Raw genomic sequence first — 19,568 nt, 5'->3', positions numbered from 1 at the left:
CCCCACGAAAACTCTGAAACCGGGGGATCTCGGCACGCATTTTACTTGACCTAAGCGGCTGGCTTGGCTCCCTCTTTTTTTTCTCGCTCCCTCTCTACCGGCTGCCATGCTGGGGAACTCTAGTGACCCACTAGGCGGGGTCGGGTTTTGCAACCCTTAGCAGCTTGGTCGTATTGTTTTGTTTCTATCGGCTGTTATGTTGGGTGAAGAACTCTAAGAACTTGCCGACTTTGCTTTCTACCTGACCTAACAATCATATTTTGCTTTCAAACAATCTTATACAAATGTGTATGGCCAAAAGAGGGATTTAAAATTAATATAAAAAAGGCATTAGAATATGGCAAAAAAGGGGATTAAAATTGAGATAAAAAAGAGAACCGCACATATTATTATGTACATAATTCACAATATTCAGAAAATGAACCAAGTGTTCTACTCATTTCTAAGCTATCAATATATGCATTTTCAACATATGTAACATATTCAAAGAACAAATACAATCACAAATCCGAGCTCCGTTCTCATGCGTTAGGCATACATGCTTTTTTATGCTAAAAAGCGAAGTAGACATGGTACTTATTCTAAGCATAGAGCATTGCAAAAGTTTCTAAATTTTGACATTTTTAGCAAAATTTGCAAAATGAAAATTTCCCAAAGGACATGGAATGTGCAAGGCTACAACCCCACCCCCCACTTAAAAATATGCATTGTCCTCAAAGCATTTTAAGCAAGATTCTACGGATGGAAAAAAAAAGAAAAAGGAGAACAGAAGACCTCCCCTTGTAACCTAGTTTCTTCATGGAAGCTTGCTTGCAAAGATCCCAAGTTTGGTTATATTTCATTTTCCTTTATTCCTACAAAAAGAAAACAAGAATTTCCATCGAATTTTATTAAAAAGGTTAAACTAAAAATTTTAGAAAAATGTGCAGAATTGTTTAAGCTCGGTTGCATTTTCTAAGCATCACTTGAATTATTAAAACGACCTAACAAATATTCAATACAAGTTCGTAATTCATAACCTACCAAAAAGTTCAAAAAGATTGTTGTAGGTGTTCCACCAAACCTTTTGTAAATTACATACATCAATAAGAAAGAAGCAAGATGCCCAGTTTTTTTGAACTGCTGTTTTTCTCTTCTTTTTTTTTCTTTAACTTGCTGTAAATTGGAGATGTTTTCCATAACTACTTTGGCTTATGTAATTTACCTTCTCCCTAAATGCAACCATAAATCAAACAAAGTAGATGAATAAATTTACACCACAGAAATCCATCCTATGAAGACTAGAGCGGAGAAAGATGGGATAAGGATAAAGCATAGGAAGAGCAAATACCCGATGGGAAGTAAACTGATAAAAAATACTTTGTGTTGAGAGTAATATATCCGGAACCAATTTTCTGGCAGCCATTAAGATTTACCCACTGCAACTCTGCACACAAATATTTTCTTATAAACAATAATTAACACAATCTAATTGGTATCTTATGGATATAAAAGACAGCATGGATCCATATTGGAAGGATTTCAAATTAGTCTACGAACAAAGAATTTGGAAGGATTTCAAATTAGTCTACGAACAAAGAATTTGGAAGGATTTGTGATCAACTAAGGAGCTCTCGACTTTCTCCGCTGGAATTTACCTTCCTTGGGTACTTATCGACCAGAGACTGGAAGTAGTTGTGCTCTTCGTCCACAGTAGTCATCCAAAGAGCAAGGGAAAGACCACGACGCGCAGTGGAATAGGAAAAAGAGCGTCGAGCACAGCTTTCGTGTCACCAGCAATCGCTTTTCCTTTATTGGTAGACCGAAAAGGCTTTGTCAAGCAGGCAGGCATGATTGTCACTCGATCGACAGTTGAGAAATCCAGCGCTGTTAGGGCTAGGAGAAGAAGATGGCCGTGAATCGCGATTTTGAGGAAGACGAAGAAGATAAGAGAAGGGGAGAGGACGAGAAAGTAGAGAGAAAGAGCCGTTAGAGAAGAAGTAGGGGAAGAAATTCTTTTATTTAAAATTCAATTGCATTATTTATTTATTTATTTAATTTCTTTTTTTATTTATTTAATTTAAATAATATACATAAATTTGCAAATTGGAATATATAGTTATATTACTTATTATAGAATATCAAATGAAAATAGTGATTAGAAGAAATGTCTAAAATAAACAAAAATAATAAATATTCAAAAAAAAAAATCTTTAAAATCTGGGGATAGGGATCAACAAGTTATTGAAAATTTTTTCCTCGCCAAGTAGAATTGCTTTATCAACGATTCGATGAATGTATCTATGTTCAATTCGTGTGTGTACATGTATGAATCAAGTTCATTTCGTTAGGATGAGGCTCGTCAATTTAATTAGGGATCGGTCTTATGATGAAACAATTCATTGCATTGATAAATCCAATATAAAAAACCATTTTACCTATACTCATTAGATAAATCCAGTTCCTCAATGAGCGACTATGTGGATAAGATATATTTATGTACATATCTTATTATTTATAATTTATAAGAATTATATACACTAGACTCATCGTGGCTAGTGGCTTACTCAGAAATTGAATCAAATAGGCCTTTTTAACTCAGTGGTAGAGTAACGTCATGGTAAGGCGTAAGTCATCGGTTCAAATCCAATAAGGGGCTTTGGCTTTTTTCATAAAACTCCAGCCGTAGGATTCATATTTGATTGAGGGAACGTGAGTGAGAGAGAAGGGGAGATGAGGGAAAAACTATAAAGGATTTAGTGAAGAAAAACCCATTTAAAATATATTTGAATTATTTGTGATAAAGCTCATTTAAAACCCAAAACAATTTCTTTATAACTAAAACAAATATTTTGTTTTTAAAATTTAGACTAAAAAAATCAAATTTTACTGCAAAAACTGAGATAAAATTGTCAAGCAAAAAAAATATATTTTGTTTTTCAAATAATTATAATCCATAATTTTCAAGAAATGTGAAATTTCATTTAATAAGATAAAAAAAATTGTGAACATTAGTTTCCAACTTTGGTAATGGATGAAAGTATTAGAAATTGAAAATAATTGTTAGACATGCATGTTAGCCGTCACCACAAACCAATCCAATTTTTTATTCAAAAATGTTGAATTTATAATTAATGGTTCTCGAAACATTCATACAATTTTTTTTTTTTAATTTAACTTACTTAATTTGAGTTTTCTTACGATGTTCATGTCGATATTATACGAAAAATTGTCTTAAATGATAAAATTGCTGAAGATATTCACAAATATAACAAAGTTTTACCGTCTGTTAGTTAGTGATAGAACATGTACTAGTGGTCTATCAATTATCCTCTATGGTTTTAGTTTAGTGGTTATTTATCAAGCTCTTAATAAATTAAATAGTGATTTAACAAATATAATGTAAAAGAATATTCCAAGAATAACCTTGGAGTATCACTTGAATTTTCAAAACGACCTAACAATGCTAAACTATAAGCTCATAACTCATAACCTATCAAAAAAAGTACAGATAAAACAAAAAAACTATTTAAATCTTGAGAAATGAAATATGAGAAAAAAAATGAAAAGAGAAGAAATAAATTTTAAAGTATATGTAAATTTTAGATATTAAGTTTGTTGACCTTACCCACTTGATTGCCATTTTGAGACTTGTTTAAGACTAAGTTTGTTTCACTTGCATACTTGGTTGTCATTTTAGGTCTCAAAGTGCATTTTGAACTTTTTTTTTTAATGGGCTTTATCAAAAATAATTCAAATGGAATTGGCAGATGGCTGAGGGCCTTCGTGAAACGTGGGAGAGAAGCGATAAGAATATGGATGTCTTAATGGTCATAGAAATTTATTATGCTTGGTTTTTGCTTGAAATTTTTTCTATTATTTACTTTATTGAACACACACGAGCACCCGTACATCTGGATTTGTAAGAATATGTATCATTATAAGGTTTCCATCCATCTTTCTTATGCCATCGATGAAGTTTTCGCTTAGATCTTTATCTTAGTTCGGCCTCTTTAAAATGTTACTCCATACAAGGAAGATCGAAAGTTGTGATTACCAAGTGTAGATTTGTATTGTATAGTTGCCTTAGTTATTTTTTTAATTATTCCTTTTAGACGTTATTTTCTTTTATAATTAGTTCTCTTTAGTTAGAATTTCTATTAAATTATACTTACCTATTATCAAATCCTTTTTCCGTAATAAGAGAAAATGGAGTTTTTCTTAAATAACAAAAAGTGATTATTTAAGATAGTATGCTAAAGGGAACACATCCAACTACCATGTTCAGAATATTACCTTTGCCGATTGAAAGTCTTGGATTCTTGGTCAACTTTGAACGCAAATTTTTCTTAGTTGATTAATAAATATCAGGGTAAAAAGATCTTATATTGTAATATTGTTTTGCTTCACTTGCATCATACACTAAAACACAAGATTAAAAAAAAAAATTATATTTAGACTTTTGTATGGTAAATTAGGTGTTCTCTTTGAATTGGTGGTTGGTATTGGCTTTCTAATTATGATATGATTTTGGGAACCTTTGAATTATGTTCTTCAAACCTTCTCTCTTCGATTGAAGCTTATTATATTTTATCGTTGTTAGTATGTTTTTTTTCTCTCCATTTTTTCCCTTCTAATATTTTTATTTGATATATAATGTGCATAAAAGAGAAAGTAGTTAATGTGTTTTACATTGTTGTGTTGTGCAAAGTTGGTGCACTTGGTTCAAATATTTAAGATTTGGTGAAGCACTTGGAATAGTCTAAGTTCAAACTTTTAATCTGTAGGATAATTTACTTTATAAGAATCACACATTTACCTTTTTTTTTTTTTTTTTTTTTGAAATAGGAAAGGAGCCTCTTCATTAAGCTGAAAATGAGTAGACAAGACAAAAGATAATACAAAGAAGCCCTAGGATCAGCTAGTGCACTCGGACATCTCATCTAGGTTGACACCCACTTAGCGTTCTCACCATATCGAGACTTAAACCAAAAGACTAAACCAACGACAAGGTTTAGAATAGATCATACAAACTGCCCAATAACTATACAACATAGATTTAAGACCGCTAGAAATCCAAAAGAAATAAAATAAGAGTACAGTAGTGGACTAAGAATTAAAAATGAAAGTCGGCCAGTTATGACTTATATCTTGTATGGAGAAATCTTTGATGTCTTTTGAAAGAGAGCATCAAGTAGAAGCATTGATTCTAGCCATTTCGACTCGAGTTGTCCAAGAGAAAGCTTTATTTTGAAATGTTAGTTGATTATGTTCAAACCAAATTTCTGGTAAAATGGCCTTTACTGCATTTAACCAAATCAATCTTGGTTTCTTCTTGAGAATGGGACATGAAATAAGCTGGACCGCGTTCTCCTAAATCTATAGTCGAAAATCCAATTCAAATGAAGATAGCCAAGTAAGCAAAAACCAACACTTCTTTGCATGTAGGCAGGAGAAGAAAATATGATGTAAATCTTCTAAAGCATGCAAACACAAAGGGACAAACATGAGGAGATAAACTGAGAAAGGGAGGTTTCATTTGCAAAACTTCTGCACAGTTCATAGTCCATTTCGCATTCTCCAAAGCGTGATATTCACTCTTCTAGGGCTTTCTGTCTTCCAAATTGTCGAGTACTTTGTTTTCAAGACTGTGTTAGAACATGTTTGTCTGATTAATAAATTAGTAGAACACACTATTTGGTGTTCTATCATTTTGGTATCAGAGAAATCAAATCTGTGAAGTTCTATATCATGGCTCAAAAGCGAATTGAGGAAAAGTTGGAAATGGTAGATCAAGAAATATCCGGCATTCGAGCAGAATTACATGATCTGCCAACAATCAAGGAAAACGTGTCATCTTTGGCGAAGAGTATTGAGAGGTTAGGAGTACAGGCTGAGAAGCAACAACAGCAACAAGAAACACTGTTGAAATATATTGAAGGAATGATCAAAGGGAAGACAACGATGGAAGAAGTACTAGAAGGATCATCAAGTGAGTTGACAGCATGGTTGATGTCAGTGATTGGACGATGATGGGAGGAAAATATGAGGAAAAACATACCAAGTTGGAGGGTGAAGATTCTGCGGGCGACCGAAGCAAATTTTAAAAAATTGAAATGCCAGTTTTTGTGGGAAATGATCCTGATTCTTGGTTGTTTAGGGCTGAGAGATACTTTCAGATACACAAACTGAGTGAGTCAGAGAAAATGACTGTGTCCATTATTAGTTTTGATGGAGCAGCTTTGAATTGGTATAGATCTCATTATTAGTTTTGATGGAGCGAGATATATCCTATTAAAGTTGTCGTGTTACCTAATCGCATTATAACGCAAAGACATTCCTTTGCTCTTTCTTACATACAAGTTAGTTCCCATTTCTATTTTGTCATCCATATTCCCTCTTATAGAATCTCTAAGCGTAGATATCTAGTGGTAGTTTGTTCTTGTATTTCTTTTATACCATTCGTTATTCTTTAATTCTTTTATACTGCCTAGATAATAAGTAATACCTAAAATTAATATCTTGAATCAATTCCTTATGTTCGACCCGGGATCACCCAAGTAAACCTACCATTTCACTTGCACTTGGACAAGTAGTAAGAAAACTTGTACTCAAGAGGACTTAGTTGCCACACGATATGAAGGTCTAGTGAGCAATTCACATGCAGTTAACATGCTTAGTGATATATCGCCTAGATTGAGTATAATTTTCATTCACCATTTACTAACACTAAGTCCTGATTGTTGAAGAGAAACAACACCTCAATAACCGGAGCGATCGACTTCTATCTTTAGTTATTCGATCTTGAACCTTAATTGCACCGAGAGATGGCCTGGGATGAAACAAATTTACATTTATTTTATTCAGTCTCGAGCATACATTGTCCTAAGATGCTACATTATGAAAGACTTTTGCCTTTAGTTATTCGATCTCAGGCCTTAATTGCATTGAAATGGCTCGGGATGAAAGAATTCTGTCTTTATTCTATTTAATCTTGGGCATACATTACATTGAGATGCTCCGAAATGAAATTTTTTTGCCTTTAGTTATTCGATCTCGACCTTAATTGCATCGAGATGACCCGTTATTAATAAATCACAAAGAAGATATAAATCGCAAGGACGTCTATGGAATTTGTGAAAAAATAATCTCGCATCATGGACTTTTCTTATTTTGTTATACGAACCATAAATATTTTGGATTTTTCTACATTTATGTAAATTACTCTTAAATTAATCTAATTAATATTTAATTGGAAATCACCGCCACTTGGATATAGGAATACGGGAGCATCCCACATTCTCTAAATAACACCCACATATGGAAGTTATTATCTTAATTTAAATTAATGATCACAAATAACAAAAAAGTTAAAACTATTTACAAAATATAGCAAAAAAATTGAAACTATTTACAAAAAGACTCAAATGTGCTATAGAGAATTTAATTATTATGCTAATTAGTTTCAATTTAATTAGTATATTTGAAAATTCCACTTAAATTTGATTAACACTAAAATAATTAGTTAATATATAATAATTATTTAAATCACATTTAAATGAATATCTCTCACATAACCAATAGTTTGAATTTAATTAAATAGAATTAAACTAAATTATTAATTAATTCTTCAATTATTTAATTTCTAAATTAAATATTTTATATTTGATTTAATATAGATTTGAATCATACTCATATATGAATTTCTCTCATAACCTATTGTTTGAATTTGTATCATATACGTATTAAATTTTAATCTATAGTTTTATTACAAATTTAATTCATATTAAATTAATATTTGAACTCATTCAAATATTTATTATTTCATAAATTAATTTTAAATCATATACAAAATTAAATTTATATAATAAAGTTCAATTAAAAGATAAATTTTATATTATAATATATCACCATACATTATACTAATTTTCAAAGTAAATATGAACATTTCAAATTACAGTCAATATGTAATAACCTTAATACCCTTTACATACTAGGAAGGGACCTAATAAATTTACATTTCAAAGTGAAATCAATTTATTTACTTTAGTTGTCGTATTATCCTTAAGAGCACCTCATGCCTCCACATCAATAATCATTTTATCTCATTGCAACAATCACCCATATAAATATTGAATCAACATATGGTTCTGTACCTAATGATGAAAAACTTGGCACTGAGCCAAGTATCTCCCCAATAATCGTAAAGTGATTCATCCTTTCCTTGTGTGATGCCATAGATTTTCTTCCTCACACTAGTAGCATAAAAGGTTGAAAAGAACTTTTCCAAATATTGTCTCTACATCTACTCCCATGAAATAATGCTCCCTGGTGACAAGTAATAGAGCTAATCTTTCACTTCTTCGTGTTACGAGAAGGGAAAAGCTCTCATGTTCGTCTCCTCAAGGGTTATAATGTGAGGACTCATAAACTACTACAAGCAGAAAACCTGAAAATTAAAGTATGTACAACAAGTAGTACTAGAATCTCGTAGCTTATATATTAAAACAATTAGTATTAGTACTAGTAACTTATAAACTACAAAAAAAAGTGTAAAAGCTTACACAAATCGGCTAACAAAGCTTGCATATTTTGTTCAAATCTCGTCAATCTCCTCTTGCGTATATGCACTTTTTTGTATTAAACTACGCAAAAAGAAAGGTATGGAAAGAATAAGTTTAGATAATTTATGTAATTTGTAACATATAAAAAGTGAAAGTAGAAACTTACAAGGCTAGTGATGGGAGTACTAGAATTATGCACGATTTCATGTATATACTTTTGGACATAATACCCACACCCAACCGAATCCAATTGACGAGGACACTGCATGCATATAAATTACATACAAATTATTCTTATGTTTCATTGAAAATAATTATGTGTCAATGCAAATTACCTTTATAGGTTTCCATTTCGGATTTGACCGATAATGTTGTAAATCATGCTTAGCTTGCCATGTTTTTAATCCTCTATACATTTGGAAACATTAGAATTAGAAGACAATGAAGTCAAATAAGAAGTAAATCATAAGTCACATTTATGACTCCATGGATGTCTTCGTTAACTTTACTTTGAAGAGAGTCCAAAACATAAACACAGTTCTCTCGAAGATCGATGACATGCAACATCCAATGAAAACTACAATAAACATCTTCAATGTGAGTATACATTTAACCTCAATGAAAAACATACTAATGTGTTAATCTTATTTATTTACCCAGTATTATACGGAATTAGAACTATTTGTTCCAAGGTAGCCGCTTCTAACTGGTTGGCAAAATTTCTGGATCGGAGATCACGATCCTTGATATGTGATGTTATTTTTGCTTGGTCATAACAAAAAACTTGCTTCCACAATCACATTCATCCCAAAGATATCTAAGTAAAAGCAACCTTAGTTAAAAAGGAACAAAATAACTATAGCTATAGTATTGGACATAAAGATGAGTAAAAGATGTTTACTTACGTAATGTATGCTAGGATGCACATATAGCCTATTTCTACCATGATGCAATAATGGAGCAAGTCCTAACGAGCTAAATAAATGAATTTGTTTTTACCGAATATTAGCTCGTTCATTAGGATGCGAACCATATCTACATCCTTCATATTGTTCACGACATGTCCATATAAGAGCTTAATGGTTCCATTAACATTTATGTAATTTGAAGAATACAGAACATCCTTTGGGGTTGAATGCTCCAAGCACAAACAAAATAATATCAAAACCTAAAATACAATCACAAATAAATATCAAAGCTTCAATAGCATATAAACAAGTCAACGAGGTCATTCAACAATATTACCTAATGCTTGATTTAAAGTCTCTATCTTGCCCTTCACTGGAATAGGTAAACTACAATCTCCTCCTGTGAGCAAGTCCACCAAGATTTTAACATTGGGACCACCATTGCTATCATCAAGTACGGTTGCTATTGCAACAATATTATTAATCGTTCCTATAGCCAATTTGCACGGTGTTTACTTTACAAGTATTAAAAGCATCATTAAGAACAATTTATCCTATAAACATTAAAATTTTAAAAGTGACAACAAAGTTAATTACCTTCACTTCACATGCGCATGCACACACACGAACACACGCATGAACGCATGTCCACCCATACGGGCACATGCGCACTCACACACACCCACACCCACCTACACGGGCACATGCGCATGCACGCACACGAACACACGCATGAACGCACGTGCACACACACACACACGCACACCCACCCACACGGACACATGCACATTTGCACACATCCACACACACATGCACGCACGCGCACCCACCCACACGGACACATGCACATTTGCACACATCCACACACACAATGCACGCACGCGCACGCGCACATCCACCACCACGGGCACATGTGCAGTCACAGACACGCACACACACACACCCACATGGGCACACGCACACTCTGACACGCACACACAAGCATATGCACACACCCACACACACAAGCACATGTGCATGCACACACGCATGAACGCACGCACACATTCACACATGCATACACACATCTACACACACATGCACACATGCACACACGCACACACACATACGCACACGCACATCAATCCGCACGGGCAAACGCGCACTCGCACATGTGCACACACACACGCACACACGTACATATGCACAAAGATGTGAAAATGAATTAAATTTAAAAAACAATTACATTAATTGTGTTTAGAATGACTTTTAAACTATATTCATTTAACTTAATAACATTAATTAAATTATAATTTCTATTAATATTGATTTAAGAGTGTCATTAGTGTAATTATATCAATATAATGCGGTCTTATCCAATTTTACCAACAAAAAACAAGTCAAATATGGACTACAAAATCCACACTCTTTGTCATAAGAGATATAATAACGTTTTTATGGGTCATTTTAAAAAATGACAAAACAACTTTTTCTTTTGAATTTTAGCAAATAGCATTTTTTATCTGAAAAAGATACATCAACCCATAATAACACTACAACAAATCTAGGTTTGAAGTGTCAGGTGAAAAAAATGAAAAATTATCTTTATTGTCGTTTTTGAAAAGGTGGATCAAACCGACATTAATGATAAAGGTTTAATGTCGTTTTTAAATCGACATTAATGATCAGTCAGTTTTATTTTTTTTAATTTTTTGTATTTTGTAAAAACTGACATTAATGACCCCCATTTTTAATTTCTTTTTAAAAAATTGTTAGGTTTTAAAAACTAAAATTTTCCTCTCTTTCTTACTTTTATCTTTCTTAGTTTAGTTTGAGTATTAGTCTGTTTTGATATATTTGTAGGTTGCATCTATTTATCCATATATTTATCTTTGATCAATACCTAGCTAGTGGAGTCTCTTCTTTTTATGGGCTTCCTTATATTCCATGTTCTTTTACTATATATTTGAGATTTTCACCTTCCATAAATGAAATAAATTAACTATTTTCATTTGAAAAGAAAAACGATCCAATAGGAGTTTGTAAGATTATTTATCATCTCCATTGTTTAACTTTCTCTATAAAAACAATGTTGCTATTGATGGGTAAATTTATACAATTAAGAGTAAGAAGCCTATAGACTAGCATTGCTAAATTGAACATTCAAAATTTGCTTTGAAGTAAGAGTCGAGGATGGTATAATTATTCTTTAGTTGTATTCCTCTTTTTCTTATAGATCTTTGAAGAACCAAATTAGGTTATTTTCTTCTTCTTAATGAGTTGTTTGATCAAAGCTTATTTTCTTCTTTATTTTTGCAGCACTTTTGGGTTGCCATTTCAATTGTCTTCTTTGTTGCTGCTACATTATTTACTCTACTGAAACTTTGTGGTAATTTTTAATTTTCCACATTTAGATTGCAGTCTGTTTAGTTTGATTTTAAATAATATGTACTAATTTTGCAAATTCTAGATTTAATCTTCCCCAGGTTGTAAAGTATATTTTGGTCTTAGATAGCCAGCCAAGCTAAGCTAAGTAGATGGAAGCAATTGTTGAAGTTGAAGATTGTGAAAGCGTTTAAGATTTCTTATTTAAGTCTTGTATTAGGATCTAGTTTCATGTATTATTATAGAATGTATATACAAACGCAATATTAAGATTTCATTTTCTATATACAAATGTAAAAGAAAAATATTGTAGTTCCTAAAATAATATTAATTTTATTGATTTGTTGGTGTGAGAAAAAAATATGTATTTGAGTGAGTATAAATTTATACTTAGTAAGAGACCCATAGTGGTCTCACTATGTGTCTGTTAACCTTTCGTTAGAGTCCTGTAGCATGGTACCGCATACTATTGCGCTCCCGAACGCATACTATCAAGTGGTTCCGTAGGGACACATCTAGGCTCTCGGTGAACCCGAAGGAATCATCCTATAGGAGAGTCAGACTGTAAGTGATCCCATCGAATCACATCTCAACCAAGTCACACATGCATACATAGGTGGTGACCCTGATGGACCCCCATACGGTACAACTCTAATAGGCAAAACTAACAGAACACTATAGCCTATACATGTTTATCATAAGATCAACATCTTAGCTCAATTACACATAACTCAAAAGTAACATATTTGATTATAGCATGCCTCAACAAATAATACTATATCTAAATCATAATATGGTTTTCAAAGTAACTATTTATACGACCATCTCAAACAACATAATTCAACTCATTCCAGTGCTAACTCATTTTAGACCCAAAACAATAATTATTTGGGTGTACCAAACCCAACGAGAATTAAGCAAAAACTCACCAAGGGCTTAAATATGTTGCAGACGGCTAAAACTGAAGGTGGCTCGACTAACAACGCTTCAGCTCGAGTCTTGAGACTCACGGCTGGCATACGACTCACACAGGAATGGCTCAGTTGCGCGTGGCTCGCGTATGGCTTACACGAAACGGCTCGGATCCACAGAGATGACTCACGAGGCTCGGTGAAGGAATACGACTCGAACTAACACGACTTGGACATGTGGCTCGCAAAAAGAAAACTTTCACAGCTTGCATCCTTCACTGTCAAGCACGATGATGTCCGGCGGTGCTGTGCGAGTGGAGGCAACGACGGGTGATGGTTTCGACGGAAGAGAGGGTTCTGACCGATGATGTGGAGGAGGAACGCACAGAGGAAGACAGGGGTTGTTCGACGGTTCGATGCAACACGCGTTGACACGGCTGGAGAGAAACGAACGGTTGTGCTTCGTGACCGTGACGCTTCGACTATGCGACTGAGACAAGGACTCTCTCACCGGAGTGCTGCATTCGATGATGGCTGGAGGAGCGGGGCGACAGCTACTCTAGGGTTAAATGGTGAAGAAGAAAGAGTGGGGTGGAGAAGATGAGCACAAAATACGAGAGAGACTTATTTAATATATACAATAATAATAAGTATTATTATTTATTGTCATTATCTTTATTATCATTATTTAATTTCCCCAACGAACTCATTTTTTCTATTTCAATTAATTTTTCTCTTTCTTCATTACTAACTCAATCCATCATCAATAACTTCTCTTTTTCCTTAATAATTATATTATCCCATAATATAATTATTCTTATTCGTCTATAACTTTGCTTATACCCATAAACAATAATTACTCATAATACTTTCAACTTTACAAATTTAATTTACCAACCAATCAATCCAAAAATTACCACTTTAACAAAATGATTTCAAATTTCAGAATTAACCACATATCATTCCAACGCACTTAACTTCCACAAATCAAATAATTTCACACATAACACCCAATTTTTTTTAATATAACCCACATTAAAGTTAACTTACTAGTTTTGGGGTGTTGTAATCTTTCCTCCTTTGAGAAACTTTCGTCCTTGAAAGATCTAATCCTCGAATAGCTCGGGATAATGCGCTCTCATGTTGTCCTCTTTCTCTCAAGTAGCTTCCTCAACCTCGTGGTTTCGCCACAAAACCTTGACCAATGTAATTCCTCTGTTACAAAGCAGTTTAACTTCCTTAGCCAAAATCTCAACTGGCCGCTCCTCATAGCTTAAGTTGTCGTTAATTTGCAATGGTTTGTAGTCGACTATATGTGAGGGATCTGCCACATACTTCCTCAGCATGGAGACATGAAACACATCATGAACTGCAGATAATTGCGGAGGCAAGTCCAAATGATAAGCTACAGGGCCAATCCTTTCAAGAATCTCAAACGACCCTACAAAACGTGGACTCAACTTCCCTTTCTTCTCGAATCTTAGAACACCCTTTATAGGTGCTACCTTCAGAAAAATCATGTCTCCTACGTCAAACTCAAGATCCCTACGTCGTTCATCAGCATAGTTCCTCTGTCTGCTCTGTGTTGTCAATATGCGAGCTCAAATTTTCTGTGTGGCTTCGTTGGTGGGCTGAACTAGTTCAAGGCCTAACATTCTCTGCTCACCAACCTCATCCCAACAAACCGGAAATCTACAATTTTTACCATACAAAGCTTCAAACGGTGCCATGCCAATGGTAGCTATTATAGGCGAACTCCATCAAGTTCAAGTGGGAGTCCCAACTCCCTAAGAACTCCAACACACAAGCTCGCAACATATCCTCCAGAATCTAATTCAAACGCTCTATCTGACCATCAGTCTGAGGATGAAAATGGGGAACTATGGGCCTCAGTCAACAACTCGGTCTTAACTGTATTGTCTGCTGGCACACATAATCGTTTGTCAAACACGAGTCCCTCATCAGTGGATATAGAGAACTCCTCAACTTGCCCTCCTTCTACTAAGCGACGCTTATCCACCAAATAAGGGTTAGTGAGCTGGGCAATAATAATTCTCTGCCTCAAAGTTGGCTGTACTTACAATTGAGCTAACTGTGAGGTAACTTCCCCTACTAAAATTACAAGCTCAACTCTCTCAAGGTCTCTATGCAAATGAACCTGCCTAATAATGAGTGCTGCAGAATGTGATATCTTCCTACTAAGAGCATCAACTACCACATCCGCCTTACCTGGGTGGTATAAAATCTCATAGTCATAGTCTTTAACCTACTCGAGCCATCTTCGCTGCCTCAAATTCAACTCCTTCTGAGTGAAGAAGTACTTCAAGCTCTTATGGTCGGTGAAGATCTGAATCTTCTCACCGTATAAATAGTGCCTCTAAATCTTTAGTGCAAAAAACTACTGCAGCCAACTCTAAATCATGTGTAGGATAGTTTTGCTCATGACTTTTCAACTGACGAGAAGCATAAGTAACCATCATATCTTGTTGCATCAAAAAGCAACCCAGTCCTTTCTTAGAGGCATCATTGTATATCACATAATTACCAGATCCATTAGGCACTGTAAGGACCGATGCAGTAACGAGTTTTTGCTAGAGATTCTAGAAACTGCTCTCACACGCTGGACTCCAAACAAAAGGAGTCCCCTTCCTGCTTAGTTGGGTCAAAGGACTAGCTATATGACTCTAACAGGCAAAACTAACAGAACACTAGCCTATACATGCTTATCATAGCATCAACATCTTAGCTCAGTTACACATAACTCAAAAGTCACATATTTGATCATAGCATGCCTCAACAAAGAATATTATATCTAAATCATAATATGGTTTACTAAGTAACTATTTATACGGCCATCTCAAATAGACATATTATACATCTCTTACTTACACTACTAAACAATACATAACATACATGCAACTTCCAAGTAGGGTTTAGTACGAAAAATCTCTTACCTGTAGATTCACAAAAGAAATAGTACTCCTCTGATTGAGAGTCAAATCCTCACAATAAACTCAGTCATAAACATGAACAAAATTAAACTTAATAATTTTGTCAATCTATCACTTTACTGTTTAATTAGGCAACCAATTCAATCAAACTTACCCCAAAGATTTAAAGTTGATCTCAATACAACCTTAAATTGAAATTTGCACAATTCAATTCCTCAACCACACCTTAACCTTCAAAAAACATAATACAACTCATTCCAGTGCTAACTTATTTAAGACCCAAAACAATAATTATTTGGGCATACCAAACCCAACAAGAACTAAGCAAAAACTCACCAAGGGCTTAAATATGTTGCAGACGGCTAAAACTGAAGGTGGCTCGGCTAGCAAGGCTTCGGCTCGGGTCTTGAGACTCACGGCTCGCATACGGCTCACACAGGATCGACTCAGTTGTGTATGGCTCGCGTACGGCTTACATGGAACGGCTTGGATCAACAGAGATGACTCACGTGGCTCGGTGAAAGGACACGGCTTGAACTGACGCGACTTGGACGTGTGGCTCGCGAAAAGAAAATTGTCATGGCTTGCATCCTTGACTGTCAAGCGCGATGATGTCCGGCGGTGCTGTGCAAGTGGAGGCTACGACCGATGATGGTTTCGACAAAAGAGAGGGTTACGATCGACGACGCGAAGGAGGAGCGCACGGCGGAAGATAGGGGTCGTTCGACTGTCCGATGCAACACGAGTCGACACGGCTGGAGAGAAACGAACGGTTGTGCTTCGTGACCGTGATGCTTCGACTATGCGACCGTGACGAGGACTCTCTCACTGGAGTGTTGTGCGCGACGATGGCTGAAGTGGGGCGACTGCTCTAGGGTTGAATGAAGAAGAAAGAGGGGTGGAGAAGATGGACATGAAAAATGAAAGAGGCTTATTTAATATATACAATAATAATAATAATACAGTATTATTATCATTACTATTGTCATTATCTTTATTATCATTATTTAATTTCCCCAACGAACTCATTTTTTTCTATTTCAAATAATTTTTCTCTTTCTTCATTACCGACTCAATATATCATCAATAACTTCTCTCTTTTCCATAATAATTATATTATGAATAATTATATTATCCCATAATATAATTATTCTTATTCCTCTATAACTTTGCTTATACTGATAAACAATAATTACTCATAATACTTCAAACTTTACAAATTTAATTTACCAACCAATCAATCCAAAAATCACCACTTTAACAATAGGATTTCAAATTTCAGAATTAACCACATATCACTCCAACGTACTTAACTTCCACAAATCAAATAATTTCACACATAACACCTAAAAAATTTCAATATAACACACATTAAAGTTAACTTACTAGTTTTGGGGTGTTATATTGAAATCAATCATTTCCTTCATCCACCTTCATCTACGTTTGTGCCCAGCTCTCACGACCACCATCAAAATATTTTTCTCTCCAGTGAATCGTGTTTGTGAGATAGCCAGATTCAGCATTCACCACCCACAAATCTCCAACTCTGAACCCATTCGGTTAGATACCCACCTAAAATCGGACTGATTCTGATTCAGCAGTTACAACCCACACGTTTCAGCAGTCACCGGTGAACCTATTTGATGAGATATCTGGTGAACCCATTAGTTTGTAGCTTTAAAAAAGATAAACTCTTATACTTTTGTGTACGTTACTCTGAACATTTTTGTTTACTGTGATGTTCTATGCTAATTTGTATTGTTTTCTAACATATCTTCCAATTGCTAGGAAGAAGTTGCTTAAGTGATTCTTAAAGAAGGGTAAGGAGAGGTAATGATTCATACTCCATGAAAATTAAATCCGTATTTTTATTTATTTGTATTATCTTTAAGATTTTGAAAAGTTTTTTTTACGCTTGTGTATCCAAAGAATGAATGGATGCTTTCGATTTGTAATTATTGAATTGGTTTGTGCTTCAATATTACAAAATCTTGGAGCATGCATGCAGTATATTTTAATTGATTGTGCGATGATAATATACTCATGCACACGAGTGCACATGCACTTTTTGTATTTAATTGAAGTTTCTCTTCTTTTTTTTTAAGTTGCTCATCGGTCTTTTGTAGATATATTTGGTACTTGGTATATGTTGTCAGTATTTAAGCGTGTCGGAGGGCTTTTTAACACACCTCAAATTGTTAGTAAAAGAAAATCAAACTAATTACTTCCATTCATTTGGAATTATAATGTCATAATGATGGTTAGAAGTTTGTGTTTGGTCTTCGTCGATGGTTTTAATTTGAGATTTGCTTGTTAGTTGATTGAGTGATATGATTACGAGTTTTGTAGTTGTTTGAGTGTATATAGAACTTTTTGGTTGTTTGGGTTTATATAGAACTTGTTAGTACGTTTTTGGAATGTGGATAAGAATTTAATTTCTTTTTCATATGTGCTTATTTGATAGTCTTGCTTTATTCTAATTGTTTGGTTGTTGGGTGTATATAGAAATTTACATTAATTATATTTAGTCTTCAACTTTTTAGGTATTATTGTTGATTATAGTTGAGTTCACAAGTGTAAGATTACTTAAATATTCCTTATTGTTTTTTTGACATTTTTTTGTAGATTAAATTGCATCCTTATATAATATGGATAAGCCATGGATGAAAAATAATAGAATGTTAACTGATTATGTTGTTGGGGTTGAGATGTTTATTAAAAATGGGTTGAAACATTCGAAGACATCGAACATCATGACTTGTTCTCGTTTAAAGTGCGTAAATGCAAAGACTTTACATGTGAATACAATTAGAGATCACTTATTATTTTTTAACGGCATCGATAAGAGTTATCAAGTATGAATTTTTCATGGTGAATCACTACCAATGAAGAGAAACAATGAAAGTGTCTTTAGTAGTGCAAGAGAAGAAATTAACGTGGATGATGTTGATGACATAATTGGGATGTTTGATGTTGGTGACATAATTGGGATGTTTGAGGGTGCACACAATTATTTTAATGACCAAGTTAGAAAATTTTGAGAAACTACTAGATGATGCCAAGAAACCATTATATCCTAATTGTAAAATTTTTACCAAAATATCTACATTGATAAAATTATATAATTTGAAAGTTAAATTTGGATGGAGTGAAAAGAGTATCACGGAGTTGTTAAAATTAATTGGTGACATCTTACCTACTCCTAATGAAATCCCTACTTCTACTTATGAAGCAAAAAGATTTTGTGTACTCTTGGAATGAAGTACGAGAAGATACATAAATGTAGAAATGATTGTTCCTTGTTTAGGAAAGAACTCTCTTATGCAAATGTACGCCCCTTTCGTGATGTTATTATTTTTAGATTTTGAGTTTTCACTTATAGTCATCGGATATAGTGTGTTTATTTGATATGTGAATATATATATGTGTGTGTGTGTGTTGGATGATGTGTATTTGTTGTAGTACTTTATGGAAGTGTGAAAAAGTGTGTTGGTATATTATGTGTTGGATCTTATTCATTGCGGGTGAAATAGGAATCCTATTGGTTTGTCATAGAGGACAACATGCATTTATTTGATATGTGAATATATATAGGTGTTGGATTATATGTATTTGTTTAATTCTATATGGAAGAAGTGTGGAAAAGTGTATTTGATGTGTATAAGGTTTGCCATGGAGTAGTAGCTCTAGCATTCTATAGCTAGCAAGCGTGCCAACAATTTTTTTTACATTTTTCACAATATACGATGATGAACATTTCCTCTCATAATTCGAGACAAATAATATCGGTTTTGATGTCATAAAAAATGGACAATAATGCAACAATATAATAAAAATAAATTTAAAAATGGGCCAGAAACAAGGTTTTGATGTCGTTTTAAAAATGACATT

At 33.9% G+C, this 19,568-nt stretch overlaps 1 long non-coding RNA gene and 1 pseudogene across 1 annotated transcript; one reads left to right on the top strand and one right to left on the bottom strand.

Moving 5' to 3' along the window:
• The window catches only part of LOC116405844, a 133,422-nt pseudogene extending 117,189 nt beyond the window's left edge, over nucleotides 1-16,233 (top strand).
• Nucleotides 8,455-9,963, bottom strand: LOC116405856. The gene is made up of 4 exons (XR_004218934.1): nucleotides 9,789-9,963; nucleotides 9,200-9,360; nucleotides 8,879-9,120; nucleotides 8,455-8,624 (listed from the first exon to the last, which is right to left on the bottom strand). It is a non-coding gene; the product is annotated as an uncharacterized LOC116405856 (long non-coding RNA).
• Nucleotides 16,234-19,568: the final 3,335 nt, after the last annotated feature.

Source organism: Cucumis sativus, unplaced genomic scaffold, assembly GCF_000004075.3.
Source record: "Cucumis sativus cultivar 9930 unplaced genomic scaffold, Cucumber_9930_V3 scaffold38, whole genome shotgun sequence".
Lineage (NCBI taxonomy): Eukaryota > Viridiplantae > Streptophyta > Magnoliopsida > Cucurbitales > Cucurbitaceae > Cucumis > Cucumis sativus.
This window is presented reverse-complemented; position numbering and strand designations above follow the sequence as displayed.